The sequence below is a fragment of the Tachysurus vachellii genome, chromosome 3 (genome assembly GCF_030014155.1).
Source record: "Tachysurus vachellii isolate PV-2020 chromosome 3, HZAU_Pvac_v1, whole genome shotgun sequence".
Classification (NCBI taxonomy): domain Eukaryota; kingdom Metazoa; phylum Chordata; class Actinopteri; order Siluriformes; family Bagridae; genus Tachysurus; species Tachysurus vachellii.
The window spans coordinates 16,273,862-16,288,069 of NC_083462.1; positions in this window are offsets into that span (position 1 = coordinate 16,273,862).

Sequence of the window (14,208 nt, forward strand, 5' to 3'; positions counted from 1 at the left end):
GAGAGAGAAAGAGAGAGAGAGAGAGAGAGAGAGAGAGAGAGAGAGAGAGAGAGAGACTTTCCCTTTATTAACCGAGCACTCGACTGAAAGGAAGTGAGATCATCAACAGATTTATAAAAACAGAAGTCACTCAACACTCTTCACTTGACAAAGGCTTTGAATAGTGCAGTAACATCATGACTTAGAGTTTTATCTATTCTTTTTTTTTTTTCGGCTGACATAGATGGCCAGTTTTGCCTGACCCAAGATAAATTTTAGCAGCTGACAGGTAAAGCCATTCTTATGAACTTAAAACCAAAAATAAAAGTCATGAAACAGTTTCCCTGTTTAAACAAAAAGGACATTTTGTTCCAACCTCAGGATTTAAAACAGAAATAAAAGCATTAACAGCAACTGCCCCATGCAGAACTCTCCACTGTAAGTCTCCTGCCCTTTTGGTTATTGGTGGGTTATACAGCGATCTACATTCTGTTTTTACACTTGTGTTTATACTCAGTACATGGCACCAGGGTGTGTCAACTTTCTTATCTAAAACCTTTCTATTAAAAATGTGACACAAGCTTTATACAAACTGTTTCCTGTGGCATGTGAGAGATCTAAAACTATAGATTTTCCAGCTTCCAAGAAAGGCCCTGTGTAGTCCTCCAGTTTGGGCTGTAGGGTTACGCTGTGAAAAGGGTCTCTGGTGTTTGGGATAGCTGCCCAAGTACAAGTACAAGTAAATAGCATTCTCGTAGTTAGGTAAATGAAGCCCATGTACATTTTCCCTTATCTGCTGTAAAAGGGGTTCTTTAGCAAGAGAGTACAACATTCCAGATAGGGCACATTCCTGTCTTACGCCTTATTGACCTTGAACGAAGTGCATCAGCCAGCATGAACTTAAAATAATCTCTCCACTTCACCGTAAAGAGCCTTAACGTTGTTTATAAAATCCTGGCATAAACCAAAGGCTTCTAACGTTTTCCACAGGTATGGATGTTTTTACTTTGTCAAAAGCCTTCTCTTGATCTAATGAGATCAACCCAATGTCAAAGGTCAGCAGATTAGGGACCTCAAGAATGTTTCTAATGAGGGACACATAGTCAAAAATGGACCTATACTTACCACACATGTTCTGAAAAATCCAGAGACTTCCTCATGCAAATACACAGCAAGGGCATGAAGAACAGTGGTATGCTGTGTATGACCATTATGTAATTCCAGAAGATTACAGGCATGTAAATACTGTGACACAGTTAAAAAACAAACATGATTTTAAACATGTGGGCTGGGCATCACTATGGTTTGTCGCCGCAAGGCAAATTTGGTTTGCATAATCTTACTGATTAAAGGTAGGTTGCTCTAAGTCTTCTTTACTTTGTCAGCAATGGCCTGCCTCAGATGTTCAAGACTTGAATGATCCTCTCTTTGGTGGAAGTTGGGCAGAAAGTCTGAAAGTTGCAGAAAGTTGCACACACTGTCTAATCATTTCAGTCATTTTGCACATACTGTACAATATTTCAGTCGTTTTGCACACACTGTCTAATCATTTCAGTCATTTTGCACATACTGTACAATATTTCAGTCGTTTGCTGTTTTTGCACAAATCCTATACATTATCTCAGGGACCTGCTGCTAAGAAACTGTGTTCATTCTAGTATTACTGCACGCAATATTGTCTGAACTTACAGTATTTACATATAGTATTTACACTGGTCGGTCGGTGCTGTTTCTGTTCATTGTCTTTTTTGTATTTATTTGTATTGTCTTGTAACTTTTTGTCTGCACTGTCTTTTGTCCTGCACTATCTTGTCTGTCTTGTTTGTCTTGTCCTGCACTGTGTACACCAGGTTACACAGATGCACTTTATGTATCTAATACTAACTTATTAAGTCCTTATAGCACTGTCTTTGTTTTAATTGTAGCACCCTGATCCTGGAGAAATGTTGTCTCATATCACTGTGTACTGTAACAGCTATATATCGTCGCTGTCAGGCAGAATCCTCGTATCTCCAAAACTGTTATTTTTCAGGAAATTAAAAAAACCCCGTACCTTATCTGCAGTGCACAGGGTTTAGTCCGCGTTGCAGTGGATTGTCTTGCGCTAAATTCCTGTCCTTAGACGAGCACCAGAACTAGCAGGGATCAAGATTTTTTTTTTCTTTGAGTCCAGTGTTTTGAAGACATTTACCTCAGAAGATTGATTCGTTGCGACTCTTCTTGAGGAGAAATATGCCGCGGAGTGAGGAAGATGTGGACAGTTGAAGTGTCCAATGGAGTTATGAGATTTGCGCTCAAGCTATTTTCAAGACTTTAGATTGGTTAATAACTTGTAAAAATAACAGACCCACGTGGGGACTGACCACGCATCGATATATGAAAAAATATGAAATTGACAAAATTTAGATATATGAGGTTTCCGCCCGACAGCGAAGATATGGTTGTAATGACAATAAAAGCTTCTTGACTTGACTTCTGTATGCTTAGGTCTTTTGATATTTGCATGAGATTGTTCACTCTCAGGGTTTCTCCGGGCTCCTAGGATCGTGTTTTGTGGGGCTTCGGATGCCATTGCTACTGTATAATGAAAACACATTTTATGCTAACCAACACGTACATACTTGTTTAAGTATAAGGATATCCAGTTTGGGTTGCCCAGATTTATAAATTGCTGTGAAGTATATATGATATACCTGCTGTGCATCAACCAATCCCAAATTCATTCATTCATTCATTCATCTTCTACCGCTTATCCGAACTACCTCGGGTCACGGGGAGCCTGTGCCTATCTCAGGCGTCATCGGGCATCAAGGCAGGATTCACCCTTAATGGAGTGCCAACCCATCGCAGGGCACACACACACTCATTCACTCACGCAATCACACACTAGGGACAATTTTTCCAGAGATGCCAATCAACCTACCATGCATGTCTTTGGACCGGGGGAGGAAACCGGAGTACCCGGAGGAAACCCCGAGGCACGGGGAGAACATGCAAACTCCACACACACAAGGTGGAGGCGGGAATCGAACCCCGACCCTGGAGGTGTGAGGCGAACGTGCTAACCACTAAGCCACCGTGCCCCCCTCCAATCCCAAATTCAATATTTAAAATATGAACTGATTGTTGGTAAGAAATTCTTTATAAATCAACAATTTCACCTCAATTTTGTTTCACGTGTGTAAACCTCTTTGTAGTCAGTAGTAGCAAGCTATTTATCTTGTATGAAGAGAGCAGAAAGGTATCACTGAAGTCAGAGTGCAGGTGGACTGACAGGCTTTTCTGTGTGGCTGACAGTTCATAGGACCGCAGATGTTCTACAGACCAGGAGTCATAATCAATACAGAGAAAGAAAACATTCTGATTCAGAAGGTAGATCTGTGCTATTTTGTAAAATTTAGAGAGTCCCCCACTAGCTCCTACTGATACAAACATTCCACCAACATAATCTGTGCCAACAATGGTCACCTTTGAAGTGTGGTACACTGTGTCTCTAGTTGTTTGTCCTTTAATGTGAGCCTGAGCTACTTCTGGTAGAGCTGGCACCAAAACAGATTGAACACTGGATGCTGTTGTCTTTGCCTTGAAAAGTATTGGTGCACCAAGGTGATAAGTCATCATTTGTTGATGTCTGACTGCCAATTATTTCAAAACATTTTTGAAGTTTTGTGAGTCATGCATCACTTTCTTAAAAAAACAATGTTTGGTCTCCAATCGCATGGTCCAAACATGAACTAGGGGCCCAAAGCACCTCACTAGACTGGGACAATGCATGCTTCACATAGTGATGTTTATGGCGAAGTCTAAATTCAGGAGAAGCCTCTTTCAATATCTGTCTGTGATCACTAATTTTGCTAACAAAATAGTCCAATGTTTCATCTGCAAATGATGGATACTAAATCAACCACCTCTTTTAATTCCATCACAACTGCCCATGCAGCATCACACTCTGGTACTTTTCTACCTACAAGTAGTGACAACAAGAAATTTGGTGTTCTTGACGATCTCTACAGATGATCCGTCAATGTTCACTTGAGAGTGGTCGCTCTGTGCTCTCCTGAAATCAACAAACATCTCTTTGGTTTTATCAACATTCAGAGACAGGTTGTCAGAGACAGAGACAGGCCAGACGCAGGAACAGTTTAGGGCTGTGCAATTAATCGCAAACGCTAAAAAATCGCAATTTAAGCATTCAAGCATTTGCAAGCGCCATGCCTTATGAGAAGGGATCAAAACGGCACAAAGAAATTACCGACGCGGTCACCTATCATATATGCAAAGCTATGATGCCTGCGCACATCGTCAGTAAAGACGGCTTCCGAAGACTAATACAAACACTCGACAAAAGATACCAGCTGCCATCTCAAACTCATTTCACACGATTTGCTATTCCCGAAATGTATGAGAAATGTAAGGTGGGCGTTGAATACGAGCTCAAGCAGGTGAAATACTACGCCACGACCACAGATATGTGGTCCAGCAGAACGATGGAGCCGTACATGAGTTTAACAGTCCACTATATTAAAGACAACTTTGAAATGAAAAGTCGATGTTTGCAAACAGCATTCTTCCCAGAAATCACACTGGAGAAAATATATCTGAAGGGTTAAAAGAAGCTTTAGCAACATGGGAAGAGCAACAAGTGTCTATCAACACAGACAATGGAACTAATATAGTGAAGGCTGTCACTTTGAACAACTGGACACGTTTGCAGTGCTTCGGACACAGACTGCATTTGGCAATTCTTAAGTAAGATTTTATTATACATTTTTTACATTTATACATTACATACATTTTTACATACATTCTATTACATACATTTTTTCTTATTATATATTTATTCTACTTTATATTAAGTAATGTATACTTTACATTAGGGCACTTTGTAGTGCATACTTTTTTTATTAATAAACAAATTGCGCAAAGATATTTAATATGAAAACATATTATGTTTTGTAATAGTATTTTCAACTTGTACCATAGTTGGTAAAACTTTACAATAAGGTACTATTTGTTAACAGTAGTAAATTGCAGTGTTTTCCTTACATTGAATTATTTGTGGAGTTATTTCTGAAGAAAACCGACTGTCCTCAGAAATTTTGGATGTCATTTTCTTTTTATTTTGCATGTAATGCCTGATAAAGCAGCCGAGCGTTGTTTTGTATACAGCGTTACCAAGGACAAAGCTCTCTGTCCCACTCTAAGCGCCTCCTACTGGTGGAGAATGAATTTGCATATATGTCGCCACAAATACTAATCCATTAGCTAACAATAAACAATTTTTTCCAGCATTTATTCATTCTTGTTAATATTAGTTCATGTCAATACAGCTATTCATGTTAGTTCATGGTGCATTAACTAATGTTAACAATGACAATGTTTGATTTTAATAATGTATTAATAAATGCTAAAATTAACATGAACTACCATTAATACTATATTAGTATTGTTCATTGTCAGTTCATTTTAGCTAATGTATTATCTAGTTGTTAACAAATAGCACCTTATTGTAAAGTGTTACTCAATAATTTTATATTTAAATGAATGAAATACACATTCGTCATGTTTTGCAATTTTTTATTTTTTAGAAATTGCAATCAAGGATGAACCTCGCATTTCCCGCGCCAACGGCTTGTGCAAAAAGCTAGTGGGACATTTTTCCCACAGCTGGAAAAAAAAGATGTTAGCCGAAGCCCAGGAAGAACTACATCAGTGTGTCGTATGTGAAACCGGTTCTTCACCTGCTGAACACCAAGATTCTTGCAGTTGAGGATGAAGATACTGACTTGACAAAGACTATAAAATCAAAAATTCTGAACTACATCAACAAACATTATGAGGATGATACTACCCAAGAACAAAATAGCAAATAAAATCGCAATCGCAATATTCATTCATAAAATCGCAATATGATTATTTTGTCCATATTGCACAGCCCTAAAACAGTTTCTTTCCCAAGACAATCACCCTGATTAACAACTCACCATAATTATATTCTCCGTTTCATATCTTTAAGTACTGCAATATCAGGACTGTCAGTCATCACATCATCCGGATATATATATATATATATTATACAAAAGCATAATATTACACAATATTGTTATTTACACTCCCACACTTTATGTACATAACTGATCATATTCTATATTCATATTTAATACTCATACTGTCTACTGTATATTGTATCACATCTGCATTGTCTTGTATAGTCTGTATTAACTTGTCTTGTATAGTATAATGTTATTTACATCTGTACTTTTGAGATTCACAAACAGCTGAAACCAAATTCCATGTGTGTGTCAACACACTTGGCTAATAAACCTGATTCTGATTCTGATTCCAAGTTAGCTGTTGTCCCTCCTCTTTGTATGCTGACTCGTCATTCATCCTGATGAGAACCACCACGGTCGTGTCATCGCTGAACTTGATAACATGGTTCGATCTGTGCATTGCTGCACAGTCGTGAGTCAGCAAGGTGGATTGAGCATGCAGCCCTGAGGGGCTCCAGTGCTCAGTGTGTTGGTGCTGGAGATGCTGTTCCCGATCCGGACTGACTGAGGTCTCCCAGTCAGGAAGTCCAGGATCCAGTTGTAGAGGGAGGTGTTCAGTCCCAGCAGGTTCAGCTTCTCAATCAGGTGCTGAGAGATGATTGTGTTGAATACTGAACTAAAGACTATGAACAGCATTCGTGCATAAGTGTCTTTATTGACCAGGTGGGTGAGGGCTAAATGAAGGGCCATGGCAACATGAGGGTGGTACTGTAACTGGGTCTTGATGTGCCTCAAGCCGAGCTTCTCGAAGAACTTCATAATTGTGGGTGTGAGTGCAACGGGACGGTAGTCATTGAGGCAGGACATTGTAGACTTCTTTGGTACGGGGTCAATGGTGGTTGTCTTGAGGCACATAGGAACAATGGCGAGGCTCAGGAAAATGTTGAAGATGTCAGTGAAGACATACACTAACTGTTCTGCACATTCCCTTAACACGCTGCCAGGAATGTTTGGTCCAACAGCCTTCCGTGGATTAACTCATAGAGTGGATTAACTGCATAGAGTTCTCCTCACGTCGGCCGTGGATAGACAGAGTACCTGATTGTCGGGGGGGGGTTTGTTTTGAAGTTTGTGATCGCCTCTATGCCCTGCCACATGCGCCGGGTCTCTCTGCTGTCCTGGAAGTGGCTGTGGATTGTCTAGGCATATGCACACTTTGCCTCTCTGATGGCTCGGGACAGTTTGGCCCTTGCTGTTCTTAGGGCCACCCTGTCCTCTGTTCTGAAGTCTAGGTCTCCAGTCTTCAGCAGCGCATGCACTTTAGCAGTCATCCACGGCTTCTGGTTGGAGTGTGTGGTGATGGTCTTAGAGATGGTAACGTCATCAATGCACTTGCTGATGTAGCTGGTCACTGATGCCATGTACTCCTCCAAGTTAATGGAGTTGTTGTTGGTTGCAGCCTCCCTGAAGATGCACCCAAAGCAGTCCTGAAGAGCAGAGGTGGCTCCTGCTGGCCAGGTTTTCACCTGCTTCGAGTTTAAATCCATATAAGACATATAATGAAACACATAATAAGACATATAATGACCAGGCTCAGAGTTTAGTTCTCTGGTTCTTGTTAAGGTCTTGTTTTTAAATAAGTCCTGGTTCATTTGAAGGATTGGAACATAAACAGTAGTATGACGTGATAACTCTATGCTGTATTCTATCGGCAATACCAATGTGCAGTAGTTGTCCTTAGTAGAACATTCGAGTCCATGACAGCACTAACAACTTCATTAAGCATTGAATCTGTAATATTGTAACCATATCTCTGCAATGTATCATTTACAGCCTCCCTGATCAAAGGCTGAGATAAAGAGAAAACCTGATTGAAGTGGTCCACTATTTCTTGTGTAGCTGTGTCTGACAAAATACAAAATGCAAAATAGCCTGCACCTTAAGAAATAAAGAAGCTATTCATATTAAGCTGCAAAGTATCACAATGGCCATCATCCTCAGTTTCTGTGCTCTGACTCATACACTCTTCGAGCAAATCACCCGTGACAACAGAGCTAGTGGCTTGGTAATTAAAAACGTCTTGCCTAATGTCTGAACCAAAACTGACTTTTATGGGAATTGAATAAAGAGTACACATTTGTTGCATCGGTGCAATCTTTGTAAGGACATGCTACAGTTTCATGCTTTTTCAAGTGTATTCTCAGGTGACTGAGGACTACAGACTCAGAAAAGTTTGCTGAAAATTGCATAGATAGCACTTGAATGTCAGAAGTTCCTGACTGCAATGTACTGCTGCTCACGTCCTAACACAACGTACACTGCCTGGTCATACTGGAGGCAGGAGCTTAAAAGAGAAAAAAATGTTCTAGTTTACACCACCATCAGAATTATCCACAACATAAATTTAGCAGCCTAAATTTTAACTTAACATACTTAATAAATCAAAAACACAAATATAGATCAAACCGTAAATGGCAACCTGTCAGCAAATACACACCTATCGTCATTAGGGGCAATACAGGATTTTATGCTTAAAATGCTAACAACAAGGGATTGCGTGCATGATTTAACACCTGATGGTCTGAAGATCAGACAAACAAAGAGCTTGTGCAGGAGGAAAATTTTTTAAGCTGCGTCCGAAACCGCTTACTTCCATCCAATAATTAGGCGAAGTAGTGCTTAGGCGGCGGTTTTGGACGCGGCGTAGTAAACCATCTATCAAGCTGATGCCTCGCGTCTCTACTTTTAATGACTTTTTATGGCGGATGGCAAACCAACTTTTGGTGCATTCACAGCCACCAACTGGACTGGAGTGTGAAGCACTAGTAAGCAGATAACGCCTCACGTCTCAATCATCCTCGCGTCTTATATATTTGTATTCATCAATTTATTAAGGTTCCAAGCAGGGGCGGTTTTAGGATTTCATCTTTAGGGGTTTTAGCCTTCAGTGAAAATTTAAAATAAGAAGAGTTTTATATTATATATTTTATGACAACTCTGGTAATAAGAATAGTGAAATTTCACTGCTTTTGGTTGCCGTCTTTGCGGCGATTAACATTATAGATAAACGCATCCAGCTCTGACTGTGCGTGCAGTACTGCGCGGTGTATATTTCGAACCTTGTCACCTTTTTCACCTCTTGTGAGTTTGCAGGTATGTGCATGCTGAGACCTCCGGCTAACTGATCAATCTCCCGTGGGAATTTTAACAGTGGCTTATTATGAAGCCAGCAATTGTTCCATCCCTAAAAAAAAATACTATTTGTTACATAACGGCTCCACACAATTAATTTTAACCAGTTAATTGAAGCAAGCTAGTTTGAGAAAGATGAGATGTACATGAACTTAACATTAAAATTAGCTGCCTGCTTTCGGTGGCAAGGCTGACACAGCATCGACACAAATAAGTTTACCTGTGTGTGATGAATTTCGAGATTTAACTATATAAATCCTCATATGCCATTTCATGTTTGGCCTGTATGGACACGAATTGGCTACGGCAAGTTGGTGCAGCTCTCGTGCAAAAACTCTCTAGTAGCTCAACCGTTATGAATTTAAAACTTAAACTAAGTGCCACTGTGTTGCACCACCTTTTACTTGATACTAATCTAACTAAATTTTATCTGTTCTGTGTATGCCAACATATATATATATATATATATATATATATATATATATATATATATATATATATATATATACGTATATATATGTGTATCTTCTTCTTCTTCTTTCGGCTTTTCCCTTCAGGGGTCGCCACAGCGAATCATCTCTCTCCACCTATCCCTATCTTCTGCATCCTCAACACTTGCACCCACTAGCTTCAAATCCTCATTCATTACATCCATATACCTCCTCTTTGGCCTTCCTCTTTGCCTCCTGCCTGGCAGCTCCATGTCCAACATTCTCCTACCAATATACTCACTCTCCCTCCTCTGAACATGTCCAAACCATCTTAATCTTGCCTCCCTAACTTTGTCCCCCAAACGTCCAACATGGGCTGTCCCTCTGATGTACTCGTTCCTAATCCTGTCCAATCTTGTCACTCCCAAAGAAAACCTCAACATCTTCAGTTCGGCTACCTCTAGCTCCGACTCCTGTCTCTTCTTCAGTGACACTGTCTCTAAACCATACAGCATGGCCGGTCTCACCACTGTCCTGTACACCTTCCCCTTGATTCTTGCTGACACTTTCCTATCACACAGAACTCCTGACACCTTTCTCCACCCACTCCAACCTGCCTGCACTCGCTTCTTTACTTCTTTCCCACTCTCTCCATTACTCTGGACTGTTGACCCCAAGTACTTAAACTCCTGTACCTTCTTCACCTCTTCACCCTGTAACCTTACTGTTCCACTTCCCTCCCGTTCATTCACACACATGTACTCAGTCTTACTACGACTGACTTTCATTCCTCTTCTCTCCAGTGCAAACCTCCACCTCTCCAGGTTTTCCTCCACCTGCTCCCTGCTCTCACTACAGATCACAATGTCATCTGCAAACATCATCGTCCAAGGAGACTCCTGTCTGACCTCCTCTGACAACTGGTCCATCACTATAGCAAACAGGAAGGGGCTCAGAGCCGATCCCTGATGCAGTCCCACCTCCACTGTAAACTCCTCTGTCTGACCTACAGCACACCTCACCACTGTCCTGCTCCTCTCATACATGTCCTGCACCACTCTGACATACTTCTCTGCTACTCCTGACTTCCTCATACAGTACCACAGCTCTTCTCTTGGCACCCTGTCATACGCTTTCTCTAAGTCTACAAACACACAGTGCAACTCCCTCTGACCATCCCTATACTTCTCCATCAACATTCTCAGAGCAAAAATTGCATCTGTTGTGCTCTTTCTCGGCATGAAGCCATACTGCTGCTCACAAATTTTCACCACCTTCCTTAACCTAGCTTCCACTACTCTTTCCCACAACTTCATTGTATGGCTCATCAACTTTATCCCCCTATAGTTGCTGCAACTCTGCACGTCACCCTTATTCTTAAAGATCGGCACTAACACACTCCTTCTCCATTCCTCAGGCATCCTCTCACTTTCTAAAACCCTGTTGAACAAACTAGTTAAAAATTCCACTGCTGCCTCTCCTAGACACTTCCAGACCTCTACCGGGATGTCGTCAGGACCAACTGCCTTTCCACTTTTCATCCTCTTCAAAGCCTTCCTGACTTCATCCTTTCTAATCTTATCTACTTCCTGTTCCACAGAGTTCACCCCTTCTACTCTTTTTTCCCTCTGATTTTCCTCATTCATCAGCTCCTCAAAGTATTCCTTCCATCTCCTCTGTACACTCTCCTCACTTGTGAGCACCCTTCCATCTCTATCCTTAATAATTCTAACTTGCTGCACATCCTTCCCATCTCGATCCCTCTGTCTAGCTAACCTGTACAAGTCCTTCTCTCCTTCTCTAGTGTCTAACCTAGTGTACAACTCGTCATATGCCTTCTGCTTGGCCTTAGACACTTCCCTCTTCACTCTGCGCTGTAACTCCTTGTATTCCTGTCTATTCTCTTCAGTCCTGTCCATATCCCACTTCTTCTTGGCTAATCTCTTCCTCTGGATACTATCCTGAACTTCCTCATTCCACCACCAAGTCTCCTTATCTTCTTTCCTCCTTCCAGATGACACACCCAGCACCTTTCTCCCTGTCTCCCTGATCACTTCTGCTGTAGTTTCCCAGTCATCCGGCAGCACTACCTGACCACCCAGAGCCTGCCTCAACTTCTGTCTAAATTCCTCACAACATTCCTCCTTTCTCAGCTTCCACCACTTAGTTTTCTTCTCTATCTTTGACCTCTTCCTCTTACAGACCATCAGAGTCATCCTACACACCACCATCCTATGCTGTCTGGCTACACTCTCTCCCACTACCACTTTACAGTCACTAATCTCTTTCAGATTGCCTCTTCTACAAAGGATGTAGTCTACCTGTGTTCTCCTACCTCCACTCTTGTAAGTCACTCTATGTTCCTCCCTCTTCTGAAAATAAGTGTTAACCACAGCCATGTCCATCCTCTTAGCAAAGTCTACTACCATCTGTCCTTCAAGGTTCCTTTCCTTAACTCCAAACTTGCCCATCACTTCCTCATCACCTGTGTTCCCCTCACCAACATGTCCATTAAAATCCGCTCCTATCACCACTCTCTCACCCTTGGGAATACTCTCAATCACCTCATCGAATTCACACCAGAATCTCTCTTTCTCCTCTAACTCACAACCTACCTGCGGGGCATAACCACTAACAACATTCAACATCACCCCTTCAATCTCTAACTTCAGACTCATCACCCTGTCTGACACTCTCTTCACCTCCAGAACATTCCTCACAAACTCCTCCTTCAGGACCACACCTACCCCATTTCTCTTACTATCCACACCATAATAAAACAGCTTGAATCCTGCTCCTATACTACGAGCCTTGCTACCCTTCCACTTGGTCTCCTGTACACACAGTATATCCACCTTCCTTCTCTCCATCATATCAGCCAGCTCTCTACCTTTCCCTGTCATAGTACCAACATTCAGAGTCCCTATTCTCAGTCCTACACTCTTACCTTTCCTCTTCTCTCTCTGTCTGTGCACTCTCCTCCCTCCTCTATTTCTTCGACCAACAGTAGCCCAATTTCCACCGGCGCCCTGTAGGTCAACGGCGCCGATGGCGGTCGTTGTTAACCCGGGCCTCGACCGATCCGGTATGAAATTCTTACTGACAATTCGCATGTTTAGATTTGGCAATGTTTTATGCCGGATGCCCTTCCTGACGCAACCCTCTCTATTTATCCGGGCTTGGGACCGGCACAGAAGTCACTGGACTGTGACCCCCATGGCTAGATTTCGTATATATATGTGTATATATATATATATATATATATATATATATATATATATATATATATATATATATATACATATATATATATATATATGTATATATATATATATATATATATATATATATATATATATATATATATATATATATATATATATATACGTATATATATACATATATATACGTATATATACATATATACATATATATACATATATATATAGTTGGAATCTATAAATTTATAGATGTATAAGTTTCATCAACATTTTTAAGTTAGTAGAACTTCTAAAGACATTTTACTACTTTATTCAGTTTGTTCATGTCAACATTCAGGTTTGCAGTGTGAGGATTGCCGTGCAACAACTCAGTGGTAGCTTTCCTTCAGTCAAACTGTTATTAATTACCAGCAGCAGATCCTCACCTAGTACTTCCCAGAAACACTTATAGAATACAACAGGAAGACCATCAATCCCTGGTGCTTTCCCTGACTCCATACCCTGAAGGGCTCCTGTTCCTCTAGGATCAGTGCACCTGAGAGTTCTACATTAGCTTCTTCAGGTACCTGCAGTAAGTTCTTGAAGACGACACTATCCTGATTGTGTTCTAGTCTGAGTTTACTTCTGTAGAGCTGTTCATAAAAACAAACTTACAGCTGTTCATAAAAACAAACTGCTCTCTTCCTTATTTCCCCAGTAGTAAACAAAATTGCCACAATATTAGAAGGTAGGGCATGAATTATTTCTTTGTGCTTGTTTTTCTTTTCTAAGCTGAAAAAATATTTAGATGGCGTGTCCATCTGATCTACATATTGGAACCTGGTCCGGACCAGAGTCCCCTGTGCCTTAACACATAGAATTTCAGCCAATTTAGTCCTTGTTCTAGAGAAAAGCTCTGTATATTTTTTATCTTGTATGGACTCTGTTAGTTTTGCAGTTTGATTATTTTGGTCTTTAATTAATTCATTAGAGCTGTTGAGAGCAAACTGTGGACAAAACTGTTTAAATTGCACTTTTGCCAAAACCCCACCAACTTTGAATGAAAAGAAAGTTACTTGGCTCTAAAATCATCCCAACATTTTTTTTAAAGTTTATTTTTTAATAATTATTCTTTAATAAATACTTAATACTAATAAATTCTAACTTAAAGATTAAGTTAATCTTTAAGCACTGGGCCCTGAGGGGGAAAATCTCCTACAACAACACAACACGTCCTCCACAATACTCAGTGTCAAGAGACTTTCTGTTTCAGCCACTTACACTACACACACACACACACACACACACACACTAGTGACAACATGTTCATGTTACAGTAATCCTACATGATCCATCTGGAATTTCAGGAAGTCTGGAGAGGTCACGGTTCGAGGCAGCAGAAGACTCAGGTCG